A 23,717-nucleotide genomic window follows, 5' to 3' on the forward strand; every position below is an offset into this window, starting at 1 on the left:
ATTTGTCTCATGGCATCATAGTTCCCTTTCTTGAAGTTAAACGCTGTTGCCTTGGTTCTCTTCCCCTTTGGTAATCCTACTTCCACTTGGAACAGAATCATGTTGTGGTCACTGTTTCCTAACGGTCCCATTACTTCCACTCCCTTTGCAGGTCCTTTCAACCCGTTGAGGATCAGATCCAGGATCGCTGCCCTTCTCATTGGTGTCCTGACAAGTTGTTCCATGAAACAGTCTTGGACAGCTTCCAGGAACTCCGTTTCCTTCATACATTTTGAATTTCCAAGACACCAGTCTATCCCTGGATAGTTGAAATCTCCCATAACTATGGTGTTAGCGTTCTTGCATTCCCTTCTCAGCTCGGCTACCATTTCTGTATCCTCTGCTTCAGTTTGCCCAGGTGGACGGTAGAACAGTCCCATCTTTATCTCGGATCCGTTTCTTCCTGGTATTTTAACCCACAATGACTCCAGCTGTCCATTTGCCGCTGCTGCATCCACACTGGTTGAGTGAATGGTGTCCCTTATGTATAGTGCTATTCCTCCTCCTTTCTGATAAGTCCTGTCTTTTCGGTAGAGTTTGTACCCTGGCAGTACTATGTCCCATTTGTTTTCATCCAAAGCAACTCCATGTTCCTCTGACTCTATCTGCCTCTGCCCCTGCTTCTCAATGCTGCCCCAATATTCCCTTATTATTGGGAACTTCATTGGTTGCCTGTTAAATTTAAGTTTGGCTGCCTTTGTTATAAAGTCTATCTCCCAGCTACTTAGTGGATTCTTTTGCCATTGCTCACTTAACTCGTATACGTAAATCTCAGTCTTTTTAACTTTCCTCTGATAAAAAGTTGGCATTATAAAAAGTTTCATCAATGTGTTCTCTCTTTTCTGGGACAAGGACTTGAAGTCTCTATTGCTGAGTTCAGAGTTCTATTACCATTTTAGAAAACAATTGAAGACATATTTGTTTCCTAAATAATGATTATATGGGTTTTTAAAACTTTGTTAACCACATAGAACTTACAAGGTTATGCGGTCTAGAAGTTATTTCTTATGTTATGTTTCATCCACAATGTCCCCACTACATTAAAGCATTCCTAGCTCATGACCCTCCTCAAAAACCAGAAAGGCAAAGGCTGGAGTGGAGAAATTTCTTACACCCAGGGAAGTGAGAGCTCCAGTTCAAGAAGGATGACTGGACAGTCCTTAAATAGGATGTTAAGAGATTATTTAGGAAAAAGGAAAAGGGACTGTCCCCCACCCAATGAAAACAGGAAACCAACAGTGGCAGATGCTGGAGAGAGACGTTTTCCTCTGACAACCAGCTCCCAAACTAGACTGATAACAAAAGAAAGAAACTGTCTTCTCTTATGGGAAAAGTGAGATAGTGTGTTATGGGGTTGCGTCAGAGCATCTGAAGGTCTGAATTTGAGAATCTTGTCAAATACACACGGGTTTAATGTCTTTACAAGGGGATGTGAGCTCCCACAAAATAACTACAGCTCTGTCATATGTACGTGAGGTTAAGTCCGATCAATTAACTGCAGAGGAGATTTGAAAACAGAGAAATTACTGAGCTAATTGAGCCAGATGAAAATAGCTCTAGAACCAGGACGTGATATGAAGCTAAAGGGACATAAAGTCCAAAGCAGAGCTTTTTATATTGCGCCATAGCCTTTAGGAGTTCCAGATGAGCAGAAACAAACCCGGTTAAATATTGAAAAAATCATAAAAGCAATCCCTTCAAAAATTTCTTGAATAAAGCTGGTTTTAAAAGCTTTCTAAGGGCTCCTTTGACAAAGGTGCGCTGGCGTTTTTAGCGCACGCAGCGGATTAGCATGTTCTAAAGGAGGTGATAGCGGCTAGCGAGCGTGACATTTTAGCCCACGCTATTCTGTGCGTTAAGGCCCTAGCGCAGCATTGAATTCCTACATAATTCGTTTCTGATGTAACAGTGACAGGAAGTTTATTCCAAACAGTTGGAGCTTGATAACCAAAAGAAACACTGAGGCCTAGATTCTCTAAAAGTCACGTTAAACACCAACGGGCCACAGCCATTACATTACATTAGGGACTTCTATTCCGCCTATACCTTGCAGTTCAAGGCGGATTACAAAAGAGCTAACTGGACATTTCCAGTGAAGTTACAACAGTTTTGGGGTTTTGTGGGTTTTTTTTTTTGTTACAAGGGAGGAGAGGTACCTGGATTAATTCTGGAAGAACTTGCAAATTGTATATTAAATTGACTGTACGTTACTGTGTGATATTAGAGTACAAATAAGATTATGTAACATTTCAGGGATCTGAATACTTGGCTGGTGTTTTGGGGAGGAAGAGATTATTTAAGTGGAGGTTTTGGGGGAGAATTTATCTAGGAGGAGGGGGAAAGGTTGGGTTAAGATATCTGGATAAATTTTTTGAAAAGTAGGGTTTTGATTTCTTTTCGAAAAGTTTTGAAATCGCCCGTTACCGTCAACAGGTTGGAGACGGAGCGGTTAAGTTTTGCTGCTTGCGTCGCCAGAAGGTTATCAAACATCTTTTTGCGCTGAGTGCCCTTGAGTGGAGGGAAGGCAAAAGGGTTCGGAGTTCTTCTTTGTCTTGAGGTGAGTAGCGATTTTAAAAAAGCGAGTCATTCTCAAAATATCGCTCATGCAAATGAGGTCGGCGGACAGTAGCAAAGACAACTGACCCGTACTTCTCCCTCTCCTCAATATCGGTTTTCTAGACCTTTTACCCTCTCTCGCTCTCTTCTCCTATGTTCAATCATTTTGTACCTTCTCTTAATCTTTTGTAAACCGCATAGAACTTCATGGTATTGCGGTATATAAACTGTTATTATTATTATTATTATTATTAAATTTGCATGAGCCCATCGCTGGCGATAGACAATTTATGATCCTTCCTGTAATTTTTTTTTCCCATTAGCCACAGTCAAAACACGCACCACGAGATGTACTTTTAACAGTGCTGTCACTGTACAGGCAGCCTCGAACCAGTCCCTGTTTTTGTACCAAAAGCCAACACCTGGCGATTTTAAAGAATCCACTGGAGTGCTCGTTTCAATATTGAAGACCCCGTTTGCATGGCAGAGTCCGAGACTGCTAAAGACCGCGATAAGCCGTTTTGATAATCTGCCGCTAACATGCATGCAGGCTAAACCGTCTGGAATCAGTTTAACCACCACGTTAAAGTTTTGAGACGGAATAGCTTAATTGATTTAGGCGATGGGAATTCCAAGCTTCCAAGTCTATTTAAAATTTGATATACCGCCTTATCAATAGTTTCAAGGTGGTTATACAATAAAATCAGGGGGAGGATAAATAATAACAAAGACATCATCAATTAAGACAGTGAACAAATAAGACAAAAGGACATACTAAAACGAATGGAAAAAAGGGAGAACAACAATATAAATAAAGGAAAGAAAGAAATATAGGCGAATACAAAAGGGGAGGGTAACACATAGCAGTCCTGAAAAGGACAATCAAACTTGGAATGCGTCTTTACAAAGGAATGTTTTAAGAAAAGATTTGAATTTCTCCATGGATGTTGTCTCTCTCAAATGGTTACGCACTGAATTCCAAAGGGAGGGAGCAACAACCGAAAAGATAGAATTTCTCCTCGTATTGATGTGTCTGAGTGATGGAACTACTAATAAATTTTGATTTGAAGATCGGAGGGTACGTGAAGAGGAATTTGGAATCAAAAGTTTGTTAATAAATTCCAGCTGTCCATTTTTTCTTGTTTTAAATGCCAGCAGTAATGTTTTATAAGTGATACGGTGGGCGATGGGGAGCCAATGGGCTTTGATCAAGAGGGGAGTGACATGGTCAAATTTCTTGGCCTTAAATATGATCTTGACCGCAGTATTTTGGATTATCTGAAGACATCTGATCTCTTTTTTTGTAATTCCATGGTACCATGAGTTACCATAGTCCAGGCAGGAGATAAGCAAAGAAAGAATAAGCAGAATTATCAAGGAGGTTAGTTAGAGAATGAATCATCCGGAGACGATAAAAACATTTTTCAACTACTGTGCTTATATGGTCGTGAAAGTTGAGGTTCTCATCTAGAGTAATTCCTAAAAGTTTAATTGATTTGACCAATTGTACTGGAACAGAATAAAATTTAATTGGGGAGATCAGAGAAGATCCTTTCTTAATTGGAAAAACCATAGCTTTGGTTTTATTGATGTTAAGTGGTAACATATTAGGGTTAAGCCACTCACCTATTTTTTCCAGCCTTTGATTTTGAAGATATCTTCAAAGTTATCCAAGTTAATGGGATGAATCAATTGGATATTGTCGGCATAGGCAGATAGTGAAGCCAATTGATTGATGGAGGGTAATCAGGGGAGCAAGGAAAATATTAAAAAGCAAGGGAGAAAAGATTGATCCCTGAGTCAGAAAAGGAGCCATTAAATGCTACTTTTGAAGAACGATCTCTAAAATATCGATGAATGAGTAAGTGGTGGTCAATTGTGTCAAAAGCCGAGGACAAATCTAAAGAGATGAGAATGACTGAGTTGTAATGATCCAATGAGGGAAAGTTCAGTAGAATGATGTTTTCTGAATCCGATTTGGCATTGGTGGTTTCCACAAAGTCGGAAATTTGGTTAAAGACCACCTTCTCGGTAATTTTGGCTAGGAAGGGAATATTGGAAATTGGGCAATAATTTGTTTTGTCAGTAGCACTAACTTTCAAGTCTGATGATTGGGTGAATAATGGCTTCTTTCTAAAGTTTTGGTAGAGAACTTGTAATTAGAGTAGTGGAAACTAAGTCAAATATGCAAAGTATCGTTTGAGAATAAATGGAGGGATGACATCTGTACTGGAACCCTTTATATTCATTGAGTTAATGATTCGCTGGATCTCAGAACGTGTAGGAATTCTGAAATGAGAACACTTTGAAAGGGATAAGTATGAGGGTTGAAAATCCAAGTTAATATGAGTTGAGGGTTGAAACGAAGCACGGATTTTTTGGATTTTATTAGTAAAATTATCTGACAAAGATTGTGCTGAAGAGAGTTGTAAGGAATCAGGATGGTTTTGATGATCTGTAGTCAATGAACGTACAATCTTGTACAGTGTCAATGTGTTTTTTTGCTGTAGAAATCTTTTTAGAATAGTAAAGAGATTTTGCCTTGATTATTTTTTTATTTGTAATAGGATGCGTGTTCCTTATAATTATTTAAGTCAAGGAGGGATTTGCTATGCCTCCATTTCCGCTCCAATGAGTGTAGTTGTTTTTTAATTAGTAGTAATTGTAAACAAAATTGATTTCATTGTATATGACCCTGTCTACCAATCATTAAGGAAACTAATAATCCAGCAAATAATGAGCTAGGCCGTGTAAAATATTAAAAACCAATACATAGAACTTATAAGTTATCCTAGCAGAAATTGGTAACCAATGTAATTGAACAAAGTAAGGTGTAATCCTTTCATATCTGGGAATCGAGAATATAACTCTAAATCAGGGATCTCAAAGTCCCTCCTTGAGAGCTGCAATCCAGTCAGGTTTTCAGGATTTCCTCATAGATCTCATGCATATTCATTGGGGAAATCCTGAAAACCCGACTGGATTGCAGCCCTCAAGGAGGAACTTTGAGACCTCTGCTCTAAATGTAGTATTTTGATCAATTTGTAATCTCTTTAGGAGTCTTGGAGTACGCACAATATAAACTATGTTACAATAATCCAATTACAAAAGAATTAATGTCTGGCCACCAGTGAAAATGCTGAAATAGCAAAACATTTTCTGACTAATCAATTTCCTTAAAAGCCCAAAAACTTTTTTACTCACTACATTAACCTGATATTCCATAGTTAACATATTGTCTAGTTGAACTCCCGATTCTCTAGTTTGCATTTCGAAATTATAACCGTTCTGACAGAAAGAAGACGAGAGATCAGACCCAACCAAAGGAATTTGGGCCCAGGTTCTCATAACTTAAGGTTGCCTTTAACGCAGTCGCTAAACTGGCTACAGATGGCTTAGCCTGCATGCATTTTAGGGGCAGATTAACAAAACGGCTTATCACAGTCTAGCAGCCTGCGACACTGCCATGCAAATGGGCTACTGAATATTGAAACATAGAAACATAGAAAAAAGCGGCAGAAAAGAGCTATAGTCCACCAAGTCTGCCCATTCCAAGTATCCCCCCCCCCTGAATTTACTCCCTTAAAGATCCCACGTGAGTATCCCATTTTTTCTTAAAATCCGTCACGCTGCTGGCCTTTATCACCTGGAGTGGGAGTCTGTTCTAATGATCCACCACTCTTTCGGTGAAGAAGTACTTCCTGGAGTCGCCATGAAACTTCCCTCCCCTGATTTTCAGCGGATGCCCTCTGGTGGTTGAGGGTCCCATGAGCCAGAAGATATCATCTTCTGACTCGATGCGTCCCGTGATGCTTGAATACCTGAAGCGAGCACTCTGGTGGATTCTTAAACATCACCGAGTCATTATCCAAGAGTGGCGTTGGTTTTTGGCATCAAAAATCAGCAACTGGTCTAGGGGTGCTGGTACAGTGCATCTTGTGGTGTGTGTTTTGACTGTGGCTAATGAAAAAAAAACCAAGACATGATTCTCATAAATTAAAGCCTTTTTTTTTAGTGGGAGTGGTAAAAGCATACTTCTTGAGCGCATATATTATAGCCCCCCCTCAGCAGCGGGAGAGATGCCCACTTTATCTCGCCACCAAGCAACATCCCCCCCCCAATATCCCCTCTGCAGTGCATACAACCTTTCCCCCCCCCCCCGTGTCTCTGATGACTCCCGCCCTCTCCCCCTTACCTTACTTAGATGGCTGGCTGGAGGGATGCCTCTTCAGAATGGGGGCCTTCCCCTCTCCGGTGCATCCTGGGTTGCACCGAGGAGGGGTCTGAGGCTCTGATTGGCCCAGATTGTTTAAGACCCCTCCTATGGTGGTGCATCTCTCCCGCTGTTGGGTGGGGGGTTGCTTGACTTTGGTGGCTCAATTTGTTGTTGGGGTGGGGGGTTTGCATTTATTCTGTGCATATCATTAGCGATGGGCACATGCAAATTTAGTGAATCTTCGCTACTCTCTGTCAACCTCATATGCATGAACCATTTTTGGAGAATGATTTGCTTTTTAAAAAATCCCTACTATAATGGCTGCGACAGTGGCCCATCGGTTTTTAACGTGACTTTTTGAGAATCTAGGCCTTGGTTTTTCTTTTATATATCTTCAATACAGGTACTCAAGCATTTTATGATTTTACTAGTTGTTTAGCCCGTTACATTAACGGGTGCTAGCAGCCCTTCTCCCTTATTTTTACCTCCTCCCTGTCCAGCAACACCTCTCCCCCTTTCCCTGCTCCCCCCATATAGCAGTAGCCCTTCTCCTTTTATCTCCCCCTGTCCAGCAGCACCCCTCCCATTCCCTCCTCCCCCTGTCCAGCAGTAGCTCTTCTCCTTTATGTCCTGCTCCCCCTCTGTCCAGCAGTAGCCCCAGGAAAAGAGTGAGGATCACAGGACCAAAGCTTTTACTGACATCCAAGTAGGGGAAATCCACTCTCCCCACCTCCTTGCTCCTGCTGCACTTCCTCCTTGGCTATACACACGCGCGCGCACACACTTACATACAGCTCTCCGGCTCCTCGCGCCCCTCCTCCACATTCCACTTCTTCGGCGGGGGCCAACGTTTTCTTTATTTTGTTTTCTTTTCACGTGTTCCTCCTTCATGGAAAAACAGCACTACCGGCCAACTTAGTCCCTTGCCGCCCCCTTCCCGCGCCGCACAACCACCTTTCCTTCCCTCCCTCCATCAGGTGCAGTGAATCCACCAATGTTAAAAGGAGCCACGTCGAAATCGGAGGCCTGCCACTGCCGTAGCACTTTCCCCTCTGCCTTGGCAGAGAGGAACGTGTTACGGTGGCGGCAGGGCTCCAATCTCAAAGCAGCTCCTTTTAACATAGGCGGAGTTGAACTGACCTGATGGAGGAAGGGAAGGAACGGTGGGGCAAATTTCGGCAACAGCAGGAATTGTTTGGCGGGTCAAGCACCGTGAAACTTTGTTTCTTTAGGCAGCCCCGGGGGGGGGGGGGGGGGGGGTTGAATCGTCGATGTGCAGGCCGCTGAGACGGGAGTGAGCAGTTCGGCTTCCCCTATCTGGGGAAACCGGGGAAATCGCCGTGCCGAACTCAGCTGCGCGTCGGGAGTGAGTTTTTCGACTTCCCCTATCTGGGGAAACCGCCGTGCCGAACTCAGCTGCGCGTGGGGCCGTAGTAAGCGCGGGGCATGCTGCAGTCTTGGCGGCCACGGACATACGGATCATGGAAGCACGCTGATAAGACTGCGCATGCGCCGCCTACGGTTTTATTATATAGATATGAATGAAAAGATGGTCATTTGGCATTTTTCATATTTTAAATTGGTAAATTGCAAAATTTGTCTATCCTGCTCAGAGAAGCATAATTTTATGGAAATAATGGACATTTTCTATACTTTTTAGGCATGAGCCATTAGGGAATTACTGCCCCTGAATAAAAATTGTGTTACATAGTGCTATTATTGCTAAGGACTTGAATAAATTTGGGGTGTGAAGGAGGGTGAATTCTTGTACTGTATTATCAAGCTGCTGAAAATTGTCCCTTTAAGCCTGTGAGATTGTAAAAAGTGTGTGTGGTGTGAAACATCTACCTTTGGCCCCCCTGCATTCACATGCAATGATCGGTTCTCCGTCTCTCAGAAGATGTGGTTAGAAGCACAGGAGGCTTTGCATTTCTCTGAAGTGATCCCAAAGCCCCCCACTCTTTGAAATGTGTTATGTTATGTCCGTCCCGCGGCATTTCCTCCCTGTCATGGTTGAGTTCTGTTCTATGCTCCTATTCACGGCTTGTCATCGTTAGACTTGGACATCTGTTGTTCTTAGCACCTGGTGTTGGAGGAATTTTAAAATTGCGTTGACAGGAAACCGAAACGCACTTTTGCCCCTGACACCTGTATTTGGATGTTTCCACCTCTGTCCCCCCACCAAATACTTTGTCATCTTGCTGCTACCACTGTTGAAAGCCTGCTGTCAGCCCACACTCCACTCTTCCTTCCTTTATTTATTCAATTTTCTATAATGTTCTCCCAAGGGAGCTCAAAACGGTTTACATGAATTTGTTCAGGTACTCAAGCATTTTCCCAGTCTGTTCTGGTGGGCTCACACTCTGTCTAATGTACCTGGACAAGTCTGAGAAAGGTGGCAAAATAAAGTTGAGAAAGCCTGGTAAAAATGGAATATGACAAAACATGGAATGGTGAGAGTCGTAGCACGGCAAGCAAAGTTCAGCAAAACATAGAACGGCTAATATAGTATGACACAACTTACATAGGGTGGGTAAATAGTGTGGGCAGACTTGATGGGCTATATGGCCCTTATCTGCCGTCATTTTTCTATGTTTCTATGTTTCTAGAATATGACGGCAGAAAAGGGCCTACGGCCCAACAAGTCTGCCCACTCAAATAACCCTCCCCCTCTAAGTTCCTCTTTGAAGTGAGCCCATGTGTTGATCCCATTTGATCTTAAAATCAGTCACGTTACTGGCCTCAACTACCTGAAGTGGAAGATTATTCCAACGGTCGACCACTCTTCCGGTGAAGAAGTACTTCCTAGTGTCACCATTGAATCTCCCACCCCTGATTTTCAGCGGATGCCCCCTTGTCGCCGTAGGGCCTGTAAGGAAGAAGATATCTTCTTCCACCTCAATGCGGCCAGTAACGTAAGATGGTAAGGCAAGCATGGATGATGAAACAGCATGGGTCACATGGAACAGCAAACTTGGCATGAGAGATTGTAGCAGGGCCAACAGAGTATGATAAATAAGGTGTCTAGTAAAGTATAGCAGGACAAGGACGTTGAACACTGGATGACAAAACATGGCTTGGATGAAGCACATCAGTGTTTGAGACTCAAGACAGTGGAGAGTTGAGCCCTTTGTCAGAAGGTTTGGGGAATTTGGATTGGCTCAATCTCATAGAGGATCGGGGGGAGAGGTGAAGTTCAGTAGACCTTCTAACTATCTTATGCGGGTAGGTCGTTTGTTCTAGATGTGCGGTAGGCAGTGTGAGTAAAATCTGGCACCGGGCATTGCCTAGTCTGACGTTCACACTCTTCTTACCAGCTTTCCCTTTTCAGATGTCCAGACCAGACTGAAACTTACTGAATTTATTTACCCAGTTTCTCTCCTGTATCGGATTTTCCATGCCAGACTTCTCATCCACTTCTATTTGCAGTAAAAGACTCTGTTCAGAACCAGATGCTCCTGGAATCACAACCGTCCCAACTCACTGTAGAGAGGCGGTTACTGTATTGTACTTTGTTAGGATTTATTTACTGTCTTATGAAGGTACTGCAAGAATAAGTCAAACATAAGCAACAGACAATTACAGTAGCAAATACATTACAATGTCAACACAATAAGCAAGAAAACATTTTAATAGACAGCATAGAGCAATGTCCCGCAAACCTTCTCGAGCTGTGGCACATTAAAGGTAGTGGCCGTGGCTCGAGGCACCTCAAAGTGCACGGATATCGGCATGATGACATCACACACATGCATGACATCATCATGTGGATGTCCGCTGGTGTGTGAAGGTCCTCCAGGTGGGCTCTGAGACGCCATTGGAGGGTGCCAGAAGGGAAGAGGGAGGTGCCAGAAGGGGAGAGGTGACAATGCTCACTGATTGCCTACAGGACATGCCTCTCACCACGAGAGGCACGTCCTGTAGGCAGTTAGCTGATGCCGGTGCTTGTCCTCCTCCCCAGTGTACCACAGCACATCTGAAATCTCAGGAGGCACACTAGTGTGCCTTGGCATAGAGTTTGAGATACACTGGCATAGAGTGAAAGCAAAAATCTAATCTGAATAAACTAAATTAAAGCTTAACTTTGTATACCGAGTCATCATTCTGAGAAGGCTCGACTCGGTTTACAGCAATTAAATAATTAGGGAATGATTTAAATATGATAAATGGAAGATAATAGCAAAATTTCAAAAGAATTAATTTTCTAAATGTTTGGCAAATAGAGTCATTTTTAAAGATTTACTGAGAAGTTGAAACGAACTTAAAAAAAAAGGGGAGATCATTCCAAATCTACAATTTCTTGGTTGCTCTGTGCCTATTTAGGTTTAAGACGACTTACATTCAGCAGTTACACAGGATGTTTTGGTAACAGTAAACGAGACGAGACAGAATAGTATGTGATATATACTGGACATAGGAAGAAGTTAAATCCATCTTAGTGGGAAGTATAGTGAAAAAAGATGGAACCTATAGATATGGTGACAGGAGTCAGAAAGGAACTGATTATACCAATCTGGGAGGGCTGCAATAGTTTGCTCACCAATGTCTAAATAAGGACTCAGAGCAGGTGGATAGTTCAGTTGCTAAAGCATGAGACTCTTAATCTCAGGGTCGTGGATTCAAGCCCCACGCTGGGCAGATGATCAACTTTTAACAGAGATCTGAACAGAGGTGGCTCCAATTCTCCGTGATGTTCAAAAGGGAAAGTGATTTCCTCTGTAAGCTGATTACAGACTTACGTTTAAGGAATGGGGTAGGCAATTCCAGTCCTCGAGAGCCACAGGCATTTCAGGATTTCAGGATATCCACATGAATATGTATGAGATGAATTTGCATGCACTGCCTACTTGAGATGCAAATCTATCTCATGCATATTTAGTGTGGATATCGGGACCTGAAAAGTCTGTGGATCTTGAGGACCGTAATTTCGTACTCCTGGTCTAGGGCATCCAGTCAATGGGCCTTCAAGACAACTTGGTTGAGGTGTAGATAAAAGAGGGTAATGGTAAATACAATCATTTTTCAAGAGACTCAGTCGATTGACGGACTGGCTGAGAGTTGTGTTTGGGTCATGGCAGAAATGCACACCCTCTCCAACAAAACCCACCATCTAAGCCCGGCTAGCTCAGTCAGTAGAGCATGAGACTCTTAATCTCAGGTTTGTGGGTTCAAGCCCCACGCTGGGTGGATGATTAACTTTTAACAGAGAGGATGTGGGAAAATAGAAGCATGGTGGGTCATCCTCAACGAATGATGGCATAAAGTAAAGGACACATTATTGTTGGAAAGTTTCTAGAATTGGTTAACTTGCTATATCTGAACAGATGTGGCTCCAATTCCTTGAAATGTTTATAGAAGAAGTGGTTTCCATTGTCCGCTGACAGGACATTTAGGTCTAGGAATCCGGTCAATGGGCCTTGAAGATAAGTTGGTTGAGGTGTAGATAAAAGAGGGTAATGGTAAATACAATCATTTTTCAAGAGACTCAATCGATTGATGTTCTGACTGAGCAATGTGTTTGGGTCATGGCAGACACGCACACCTTCTCCAATAAAGCCTATCATCTAAGCCCGACTATCTCAGTTGGTAGAGCATGATACTCTTAATCTCAGGGTTGTGGGTTCAAGCCCCACGTTGGGCAAATGACCAACTTTTAACAAATAGTAGGTGGGTAACGCTCATTGAATGATGGATCTCGAGGATCATATTTTCCTACTCATAGTCTAGGGCATCCAGTCAATGGGCTTTGAAGACAACTTGCTTGAGGTGTAGATAAAAGAGGGTAATGGAGACTTTATTGCTGGAAAGCTTCTAGAATTGGGTAACTTGTTAGATCTGAACAGAGGTGGCTCCAATTTCCATGATGTTCAAAAGGGAAAGTGATTTCCTCTGTCAGCTGATTACAGACTTTCGTCTAAGGAATGGGGTAGGCAATTCCAGTCCTTAAGAGCCACAGGCATTTCAGGATTTCAAGATATCCACATGAATATGTATGAGATGAATTTGCATGCACTGCCTCCTTGAGATGCAAATCTATCTCATGCATATTTAGTGTGGATATCGGGACCTGAAAAGTCTGTGGATCTTGAGGACCGTAATATCGTACTCCTGTTTAGGGCATCCAGTCAATGGGCCTTGAAGACAACTTGGTTGAGGTGTAGATAAAAGAGGGTAATGGTAAATACAATCATTTTTCAACAGACTCAGTCGATTGACGGACTGGGTAAGAGATGTGTTTAGGTCATGGCAGAAATGCACACCCTCTCCAACAAAACCCAGCATCTAAGCCGGGCTAGCTCAGTCGGTAGAGCATGAGACTCTTAATCTCAGGGTCGTGGGTTCAAGCCCCACGCTGGGCGAATAATAACTTTTTTTTTTATATATATAATATTTCCTTATTGGGCAAAGACAACAAAACACGGTACAACGCAAAACAGATACATATCTGTAATACCAGAATACAGACACATCTGGAATACCCACAAATGCAGGTGAGCATAAACATAGAAACATAGAAATAGACGGCAGATAAGGGCCCACGGCCCATCTAGTCTGCCCACCTTAATGTCCCTCCCCTACCTTTGCTCTGTGAATAGATCCCATGTGCCTATCCCATTTGGCCTTAAAATCAGGCACGCTGCTGGCCTCAATCACCTGTAGTGGAAGACTATTCCAGCGATCAACCACTCTTTCAGTGAAAAAGAATTTCCTGGTGTCACCTCGTAGTTTCCCGCCCCTGATTTTCAACGGATGCCCTCTTGTTGTCGTGGGACCCTTGAAAAAGAAGATATCTTCCTCCGCCTCGATGCGGCCCGTAAGATACTTGAACGTCTCGATCATGTCCCCCCTCTCTCTGCGCTCCTCGAGCGAGTATAGCTGTAATTTGTCAAGCCGTTTTTCGTATGGTAGATCCTTGAGTCCCGAGATCATCCGGGTGGCCATTCTTTGCACCGACTCCAGTCTCAGCACATCCTTGCGATAATGCGGCCTCCAGAATTGCACACAGTATTCCAGGTGGGGCCTCACCATGGATCTATACAATGGCATAATGACTTCCGCCTTACGACTGACGAAACCCCTTCGTATGCAGCCCATGATTTGTCTTGCCTTGGACGAAGCCTGCTCCACTTGATTGGCAGACTTCATGTCCTCACTGACGATTACCCCCAAGTCTCGTTCTGATACCGTTTTTGCTAGGATCTCGCCATTAAGGGTATAAGACTTGCACGGATTCTGGTTGCCCAGGTGCATAACTTTGCATTTTTTGGCATTGAAGTTGAGTTGCCATGTCCTAGACCATCGCTCCAGTAGGAGTAGGTCGTGCATCATGTTGTCGGGCATTGAATCTTCGTCTGTTGTGCATTTGCCCACTACATTACTCAGTTTGGCGTCATCGGCGAATAATGTTATTTTACCTTGAAGCCCTTCTGCCAAGTCTCTTATAAAGATGTTGAATAGGATTGGGCCCAAGACTGAGCCCTGTGGTACTCCACTAATCACCTCCGTCATTTCGGAGGGGGTGCCGTTCACCACCACCCTTTGGAGCCTACCTCCAAGCCAGCTCCCAACCCATTTCGTCAATGTGTCACCTAATCCTATAGAATTCATCTTGCTCAGTAACCTGCGGTGTGGTACGCTATCGAATGCTTTGCTAAAGTCCACACAAGCCCAATACAGTGTTATACAATAACCCCCAACAACCCCCCCATCAAGGACCCCACCCAGCCCATCCCCCCATCCCCCCCTCTTCCCCAACCCAAACCCGTATGGTGTACAAACATTCCAAAGGAGAAAAAAGAAAAAGACAAAGAAAAGAAGAAAGATACAGAAGGAAAGATACCGTGGCAAGAGTCAGATCATACATTGCGCCAGGGGAAGTAGCATACGATCCCCCACACAGTATCAGAACAACCCAAAAGATTAGCAATTCAGCAGCATACTCCTCTCCCTATGTGAAAGGGACAACCAGTACCCCTCCCATACATCCTGAAATTTAGTCCACCTGCCCTCATCACGGGTCCCCACCATCCTACGCTCTACAAGCGCTAAATCATAAAGGGACAATTGCCACTGGGAAAAAGAGGGTGCATGTGAAACCCGCCAGGATATCAGAATGGCCTTCTTAGCCAGGAGTAGAGCCTTGAACACCAATAATTTCTGCCCACCAGAACAGCTGGAAAGAGCCTCTCCAGCATAGAAAAGAGCAATATCCGGGGTACACGCAGGCAATGAGAGAGATAGGGAGGACAGGAAAGCCCACACTCGCCTCCAAAAAGCCTGTATCAGAGGGCAAGTCCAAAACATATGTCCTAGGGTAGCTGGACTCGCAGGGCATTTAGGACAGCGCGCATGCTCCGCAAAGCCAGTACGATAAGCCCTCTGAGGAGAGATAAACATTCTCTGAAGGAATTTATAATCCTGTTCCCTGTGGAGCATATTACAAGAAAGAGTGTGCAAGAAAACTAAACAATGAGAAAGTAATGGGGACGCGATAGTGCAACCCAGGTCAGCGCTCCATGCCCCAGCCAGCAAATCAGCCCGCTCAGTCGACAACGGCATCTGCAGCGCAGTGACATAATAACGTAGGCGCGGAGCTGGATCCTCCCACAATGCCAGACTCTGTCCCAGGCTCTTCGCCACTGAAGCACGCAGAAAGGTTCCTCCAAGACTAAGCACATAATGGCGAAGTTGCATATAGCTAAAGGCATCCACTCGGTCTAACCCATATAATGACGCCAATCCAGTAGTGGAGAGAGGAGCCCCGCAATCATCAAGAACATCCCCCACCCTGCGGATCCCCCGTGCATGCCAAAGCCGAAAAACTCGATTATCAAGTTTCAAGTTTATTAGGATTTTATATACCGCCTATCAAGGTTATCTAAGCGGTTTTTACAATCAGGTACTCAAGCATTTTTTCCCTCTCTGTCCCGGCGGGCTCACAATCTATCTAACGTACCTGGGGCTATGGAGGACTGAGTGACTTGCCCAGGGTCACAAGGAGCAGCGGCGGGGTTTGAACCCACAACCCCAGGGTGCTGAGGTTGTAGATCCAACCACTGCGCCACACTCTCCTCCTCACTGCCCGGGCTAAACTGAAGATTCCCCACAAAAGGTAACATAGGAGAAACCCCATAATTAACCCCCAGATGTTTACAAAGCAATTTCCAGATGAGTCTCATATAAGCCCAGACCACATGCCCTCGCTGAAAAGGGTCTAACTGGGCCGAGGGTACATGCAACAGAAACAATCCCGAAACCGGACACAAAAAATCCCTTTCCACCGAAAAAGTCAAAAAGGAGGAACTCTCCAGACACCAATCTCGAACTAATCTCATACCACACGCCAAATTGTATGCTCGAAGGTCTAACAGACCGAAACCCCCCTGCGCCTCCGGTAGCATCAAGACACGCAAGGGCAGTCGAGGTCTCCACCCCCACCACAGAAAAAGCCTCAGGGCACGATATAATTCCTCCAGGTCCGCACGGCGCAGCCAGATTGGTAAAGTCTGCAACAGATATAGCCACCGAGGTACTACCATCATATTATATAAAAAGATGCGGCCTGCCATAGAAACCGGCAGAGCACCCTAAGGCGGAGGCTCTCAATAGACCGCCTAAGCATGGGCCTGACATTAATCTCATAAAGACGCGATAAAGAGGAAGGTATGAAGACACCCAGATATTTCACCTGTAGAGAGGCCTCTTTCAAGGGGAAGTCAGACCAGAGGTGAGAAATATGTAAGTGGAGAGGCAGTGCCTCAGATTTGGACACATTAAGTTTAAGGCCCGAGAGCTCCCCAAATTTACTAAACAATTCCAACAAGAGAGAGAGATGCGAGACCGGATCCGTAAGCCGAACCATGATATCATTCGCGAAAGCCATGCATCGCAGGGAGGAACCTCCGACCTCCACACCCGCAAGCAGGGGATGAGTACGAATACACAGTAATAGGGGTTCCAAAAATAAAATATAAAGCAAGGGGGACAAAGGGCAACCCTGCCTAGTGCCCCGTTGTAGAGAAAAGACCGGAGAGGCCTTCCCATTGACCAGCACAGCAGCCTCAGGACTAGAATACAAGGCACGGAGAGCCCCCAGAAAGAACCCATCCACCCCATATCGGTGTAACAACGGGAAAAGAAAGGCCCACTCAACCCGATCAAAGGCCTTTTCGGAATCAAAATTAATAGCCAGGGCTGGCTGCTTCCTAGAATCACAATGGGCCAAGGCAATCAAGAGCTTACGAACGTTGTGACCCGCCTGTCGCCCCTGCACAAAGCCCACTTGGTCCACCCCTACCAACGAAGGAACCAACGGGGCCAACCGATTTGCCAAAATCCGGGCCAATATTTTCAAGTCAACGTTAATGAGCGAAATAGGGCGATAAGACTCCACCAAAAGAGGGTCCTTACCTGGTTTAGGCAGGACCGTAATCAGCGCCCGATTGGACCCAGCAGGAAAATGTCCCCTTCCACAGAATGCTGGAAGTATCTTCTCAACGGATCAGCCACATAACCCTGCAAAAGACGATAGAACTCCCCACTATAGCCGTCCGGACCCGGAGATTTACAAAGGGGGAGATTCTTAATAACCCCTAAGACCTCCTCCCGAGTGATAGGGGAGGCCAGGCTCGCGCTGTCCGTCTCTGAGAGTCGAGGTAAGGGGAGAGAGTCTAGATAAACCTGAATCGGAACATCCCTATCCACCACCTCCGCTGAATAAAGAGAACTATAAAAGGAGACAAAAAGCCGTTCCAGATGAGATTGAGCTGTAACCAACCGCCCCCCAGAGTCCTTAAGAGAGGTAATGGAGGAGGATCCCCTCCGCGCCCTAGTCAACTGAGCCAACATTCTGCCTGGCTTGTTGCCAAAACGGTGCAATCTATACTTGTAATAAAAAAGAGATTTTTGGGCACGTTCATGTAAAAGGGCATGGAGCGCTGACTGTGCCACCTGAAAATCCCGCTTATGAGACCCTGTGGGGGAATGAAGGGCCAAAAGCCTGCTCTCCCGAACCCTATGCTCAAGGGCCAAGATCTTAGCTGCCATTAGTTTCTTCCTGCGAGCACAATAGGCCAACACAGCACCACGGAGCACCGCCTTTGCGGCCTCCCAGAAAAGACCCCCCTCATCCACATGCCCACCATTAAACTCTACGTACGCCTGCCACTGCTGCTCGAGGTACACTTTAAAATCAGGGTCAGAATACAAGGCCACCGGAAACCGCCATCGTCCCCCTCCACTCTGGGTGCCCCCCGCCAGACTCACATCCATCCACACCGGAGTGTGATCAGAAATGACCAGCGCACCTATCTCGGAGTTATGGACCTCATAAAAGTAAGAACGGGAAAGAAAAATAAAATCAATTCTAGATGAGGAATCATGCGCTCTAGAAGTATGCGTGAAATCCTTTTCACCAGGATGCAATGTTCTCCAGACATCCACCAAATCTAAAGCATTCATCCACGCATGTAGCCCATTATCTGACCTTCCCGACGAACGTAGGGCCCCCCTAGTAGAATCCAGGACAGGATCCAAAATAGAATTAAAGTCCCCCAGAAAGATCATGGGGACCCCCGGCGTCTGTGATAAAGACATTATAATCCCCAAAAGCTTCTTATAAAAAGCCCTTTGAGCACTATTAGGAGCATACACTGATATCAAAATAACTGGACGCTGAGACAACATACCCCGAACTATTACATAATGACCCTCCGGGTCGGAAATGACTCCCGACTGTACAAAGGGCACCACTTTATGAATCAACAAGGCCACCCCGGCCTTCGCCTTAGGAAAAGAGGCAGAGTAACACTGACCCACCCAGGACCGTCTCAGTTTGCCATGTTCCCTTTCATTAAGTTTGGTCTCCTGCAACCCCACAATGTCCGCCTGGTGTCGGGCTAGGTGTTGTAAAATCTTAGTCCTCTTAATAGGGGAATTAATGCCCGACACATTCCATGTCACACAGCGCACTCCCCGTTTAGGTGACATCCCACACAATGACCAAGTAGACCCTCTGAGCAAAAAAGGAGTAACCGTTGCCAGGAGTCCCAGCCCTCCCCCAGCAACCAAACAACCAACCATCTAACATCCACATCCATTCCACCACCACACGGATCCCACCCCTCCCCCCCCTCCCTCTCCCCTCACCACCCCATCCCAACCCCCCCCCCCGCCCTGACCCCCCCATACTCCAAATACCACCTCTCCAGAGAAGGGACCCAAAAGACCCAAGCCCCTCCCTCCCCAACCTCCCACACAGCAAGCCCGCACCCATTAGTAGAATAATAATAAGAAAGAAAATGAAAGAAACAAAGACCATAATATCAGTAAGTGAAAAACTAATAGTAATATGAGCAATAATGCTAAGAATATTATGAATAAACAGAAACAGGGGCCAGCAAAACTACAACCCCCAACAGAGATATTATCATATAACAGAGCCACAATCAGCAAACCCGGCACCCTCCAACAGGAGGGCATACTGAGCACATGGCACAGAGCAAAATATCAGAATGCACTTAAGGCTGACGAGGCCCCCAAACAGGGACCTGCTCCAGTACAATAAGGAAAATAAGAAAGAACAATCCGAGGCGACTCTTCATGCAGGTAGTCCTCCCGCCGCAGAGACCCTCTCACAAGCAGAGTGGAAACCACCAAGAAATGTCATCACTCTTCAAGTGCTGGGCGCTAGATCAGGAAACCAAAGGTATACTTGCGCCCGTGCTGCCTCACAGTTATCGAACAGGAATGGTTGGCCATTATGCAGCACCCGAAGCTTAGCTGGAAACTGAAGCGTGATCGCATCTTTTTCTCCGATAGAAGCTTGCAGACGGAGGAAAAGCTCCTACGAAGGGAAGCCACTGGAGCAGAATAGTCCTGGAACAACAAGACACGCTGATTTTGAAACCGAAGATCCTGTTTGTGTCTATAATTTTTCAGCAGCAGATCTTTCAGAGCAAAATTAAGAATCCGGATGATTACCACCCGTGGCCTGGCCGCGCCATCCTGCTTCTTGCCTAGATGGAGTGCGCGCTCAATACGCAAGGGGCCCAGACCATGTGCCACAAGCAGCTCCGCCGCCAGCCATTTTTCCAAGGTAGCCAATAAGTCCGCATCCAGCACCGATTCTGGGATGCCCACTAGACGGAGGTTGTTCCGCCTGGAGCGATTCTCCAGGTCATCCAGCTTTTCCTCACAATGGGTCATTTTACTCTGCAGACGTTGAAGCTCCGCCTGAACCGAAACCAGGGTATCCTCCGCGGAGCTGACTCGATGTTCCACTTCCTGCACTCGTCCATTAAATTCTGCAACTGTCGTGGTAAGTGTTGCCAGGGTGTCGTGCACTTTGTCCAGGCGGGTGCCCAAAGCAGCCACCACCGCCTCAGTCAGCCGCGCGAGCGTCTCCTCGCTCACAGAGTCTGCCGCCTCAGCCGCACCCGCCATCTTTCCCTCACCACCAGGCCCAGATTTTAGAGTGCCTCGCTCCTTCTTCCCCGATTTAGAGGCCATCTCCGCGCTGCCTTTCTGGACAAACCTGTCCATACGCCGACAGCGACTCAGAGGGTGAGATCGGGCTGGAATGTAGTCGCAGATTTTCGTGCAGGGAGGCTGGACAGGAGAGATACCGCGGAGCTCAGGGAAAGTGCGTCTCTCCTGCTCTCCGCACGGCCACGCTCCCTCCTATGATCAACTTTTAACAGAGAGGAGGTGGGAAAATAGGAGCTTGGTAGGTCATCATCAATGAATGATGGCATAAAGTCAGAGACACTTTATTGTTGGAAACTTTCTAGCATTAGGTAACTTGCTATATTTGAACAGAGATGGCTCAAATTCCCTAAAATGTTCATAGGAGAAGTGGTTTCCATTGTATACTGACAGGACACTTAGGTCTAGGAATCTGGTCAATGGGCCTTGAAGACAAGTTGGTTGAGGTGTAGATAAAAGAGGGTAATGGTAAATACAATCATATTTCAAGAGACTCAGTCGATTGACGGACTGGCTGAGAGATGTGTTTGGGTCATGGTAGAAATGCACATCCTCTCCAACAAAACCCACCATCCAAGCCCAGCTAGCTCAGTCGGTAGAGCATGAGACTCTTAATCTCAGGGTCGTGGGTTCAAGCCCCATGCTGGGCGGATGATCAACTTTTAACAGAGAGGAGGTGGGAAAATAGAACCTTGGTAGATCATTATCAATGAATGATGGCATAAAGTCAGGGACACTTTATGGTTGGAAAGTTTCTAGAATTGGGTAACTAGCTATATCTGAACAGATGTGGCTCCAATTCCCTGAAATGTTCATAGGAGAAGTGGTTTCCATTGTCCGCTGACAGGACACTTAGGTCTAGGTATCCGGTGAATGGGCCTTGAAGACAAGTTGGTTGAGGTATAGATAAAAGAGGGTAATGGTAAATACAATCATTTTTAAAGAGACTCAATCGATTGATGGTCTGGCTAAGGAATGTGTTTTGGTCATGGCAGACACGCACACCTTCTCCAATAAAGCCTATCATCTAAGCCCGACTATCTCAGTCGGTAGAGCATAATACTCTTAGTCTCAGGGTTGTGGGTTCAAGCCCCACGTTGGGCAAATGACCAACTTTTAACAAAGAGTAGGTGGGTCACGCTCATTGAATGATGGATCTCGATGATCGTATTTTCCTACTCATGGTCTAGGGCATCAAGTCAATGGGCTTTGAAGACAACTTGCTTGAGGTGTAGATAAAAGAGGGTAATGGAGACTTTATTGCTGGAAAGCTTCTAGAATTAGGTAACTTGCTAGATCTGAACAGAGGTGGCTCCAATTTTCCGTGAAGTTCAAAAGAGAAAATGATTTTCTCTATCTCTGACTACAGACTTACGTCTAAGGAAGGGGTAGGCATTACATTCCTCAAGAGCCACAGGCATTTCACGACTTCAGGATATCCACATGAATATGTATGAGATGAATTTGCATGCACTGCCTCCTTGAGATGCAAATCTATCTCAAGCATATTTAGTGTGGATATCCGGACCTCACCTATATGTGGATCTTGAGGACCGTAATTTCGTACTCCTAGTCTAGGGCATCCAGTCAATGGGCCTTGAAGACAACTTGGTTGAGGTGTGCATAAAATAGGGTAATGGTAAATACAATCATTTTTCAAGAGACTCAGTCGATTGTCGGACTGGCTGAGTGATGTGTTTGGGACTTGGCAGAAATGCACACCCTCTCCAAGAAGCCCCACCATCTAAGCCTGGCTGGCTCAGTCGGTAGAGCATGAGACTCTTAATCTCAGGGTTGTGGGTTCAAGCCCCACGCTGGGCGGATGATCAAATTTTAACAGAGAGGAGGTGGGAAAATAGAAGCTTGGTGGGTCATCCTCAACGAATGATGGCATAAAGTCAGGGACACTTTATTGTTGGAATGTTTCTAGAATTGGTTAACTTGCTATATCTGAACAGATGTGGCTCCAATTTCTTGAAATGTTCATAGAAGAAGTGTTTCCATTGTCCGCTGACAGGACACTTAGGTCTAGGAATCTGGTGAATGGGCCTTGAAGACAAGTTGGTTGAGGTTTAGATAAAAGAGGGTAATGGTAAATACAATCATTTTTAAAGAGACTCAATCGATTGATGGTCTGGCTAAGGAATGTGTTTTGGTCATGGCAGACACGCACACCTTCTCCAATAAAGCCTATCATCTAAGCCCGACTATCTCAGTCGGTAGAGCATAATACTCTTAGTCTCAGGGTTGTGGATTCAAGCCCCACGTTGGGCAAATGACCAACTTTTAACAAAGAGTAGGTGGGTCACGCTCATTGAATGATGGATCTCGATGATCGTATTTTCCTACTCATGGTCTAGGGCATCAAGTCAATGGGCTTTGAAGACAACTTGCTTGAGGTGTAGATAAAAGAGGGTAATGGAGACTTTTTTGCTGGAAAGCTTCTAGAATTAGGTAACTTGCTAGATCTGAACAGAGGTGGCTCCAATTTTCAGTGAAGTTCAAAAGAGAAAGTGATTTCCTCTATCATCTGACTACAGACTTATGTCTAAGGAAGGGGTAGGCAATTACATTCCTCGAGAGCCACAGGCATTTCAGGATTTCAGGATATCCATATGAATATGTATGAGATGAATTGGCATGCACTGCCTCCTTGAGATGCAAATCTATCTCAAGCATATTTAGTGTGGATATCGGGACCTGAAAAGCCTTTGGATCTTAAGGACCGTAATTTCGTATTCCTGGTCTAGGGCATCCAGTCAATGGGCCTTGAAGACAACTTGGTTGAGGTGTGCATAAAAGAGGGTAATGGTAAATACAATCATTTTTCAACAGACTCAGTCGATAGACGGACTGGGTAAGAGATGTGTTTGGGTCATGGCAGAAATGCACACCCTCTCCAAGAAGCCCCACCATCTAAGCCCGGCTAGCTCAGTCGGTAGAGCATGAGACTCTTAATCTCAGGGTCGTGGGTTCAAGCCCCACGCTGGGCGGATGATCAAATTTTAACAGAGAGGAGGTGGGAAAATAGAAGCTTGGTGGGTCATCCTCAATGAATGATGGCATAAAGTCAGGGACACTTTATTGTTGGAATGTTTCTAGAATTGGTTAACTTGCTATATCTGAACAGATGTGGCTCCAATTTCTTGAAATGTTCATAGAAGAAGTGGTTTCCATTGTCCGCTGACAGGACACTTAGGTCTAGGAATCTGGTGAATGGGCCTTGAAGACAAGTTGGTTGAGGTGTATATAAAAGAGGGTAATGGTAAATACAATCATTTTTAAAGAGACTCAGTCTAATGATGTCTGGCTGAGGAATGTGTTTTGGTCATGGCAGTCACGCACACCTTCTCCAATAAAGCCTATCTAAGCCCGACTATCTCAGTCGGTAGAGCATAATACTCTTAGTCTCAGATTTGTG

At 45.2% G+C, this 23,717-nt stretch overlaps 5 non-coding genes across 5 annotated transcripts; all 5 read left to right on the forward strand.

Annotated features, from left to right (window-relative positions):
• The first annotated feature begins 12,379 nt into the window (after positions 1 to 12,379).
• On the forward strand, positions 12,380 to 12,452 carry TRNAK-CUU. The gene has a single exon. It is a non-coding gene; the product is annotated as a tRNA-Lys (tRNA).
• A 645-nt stretch (positions 12,453 to 13,097) lies between these two features.
• TRNAK-CUU lies at positions 13,098 to 13,170 on the forward strand. Its single transcript has one exon. It is a non-coding gene; the product is annotated as a tRNA-Lys (tRNA).
• A 7,703-nt stretch (positions 13,171 to 20,873) lies between these two features.
• On the forward strand, positions 20,874 to 20,946 carry TRNAK-CUU. Its single transcript has one exon. It is a non-coding gene; the product is annotated as a tRNA-Lys (tRNA).
• Positions 20,947 to 22,044: 1,098 nt separating this feature from the next.
• On the forward strand, positions 22,045 to 22,117 carry TRNAK-CUU. Its single transcript has one exon. It is a non-coding gene; the product is annotated as a tRNA-Lys (tRNA).
• A 1,099-nt stretch (positions 22,118 to 23,216) lies between these two features.
• On the forward strand, positions 23,217 to 23,289 carry TRNAK-CUU. The gene has a single exon. It is a non-coding gene; the product is annotated as a tRNA-Lys (tRNA).
• The last annotated feature ends 428 nt before the right edge of the window (positions 23,290 to 23,717 follow it).

The sequence above is a fragment of the Geotrypetes seraphini genome, chromosome 1 (genome assembly GCF_902459505.1).
Source record: "Geotrypetes seraphini chromosome 1, aGeoSer1.1, whole genome shotgun sequence".
NCBI classification, from domain to species: Eukaryota; Metazoa; Chordata; class Amphibia; order Gymnophiona; family Dermophiidae; genus Geotrypetes; species Geotrypetes seraphini.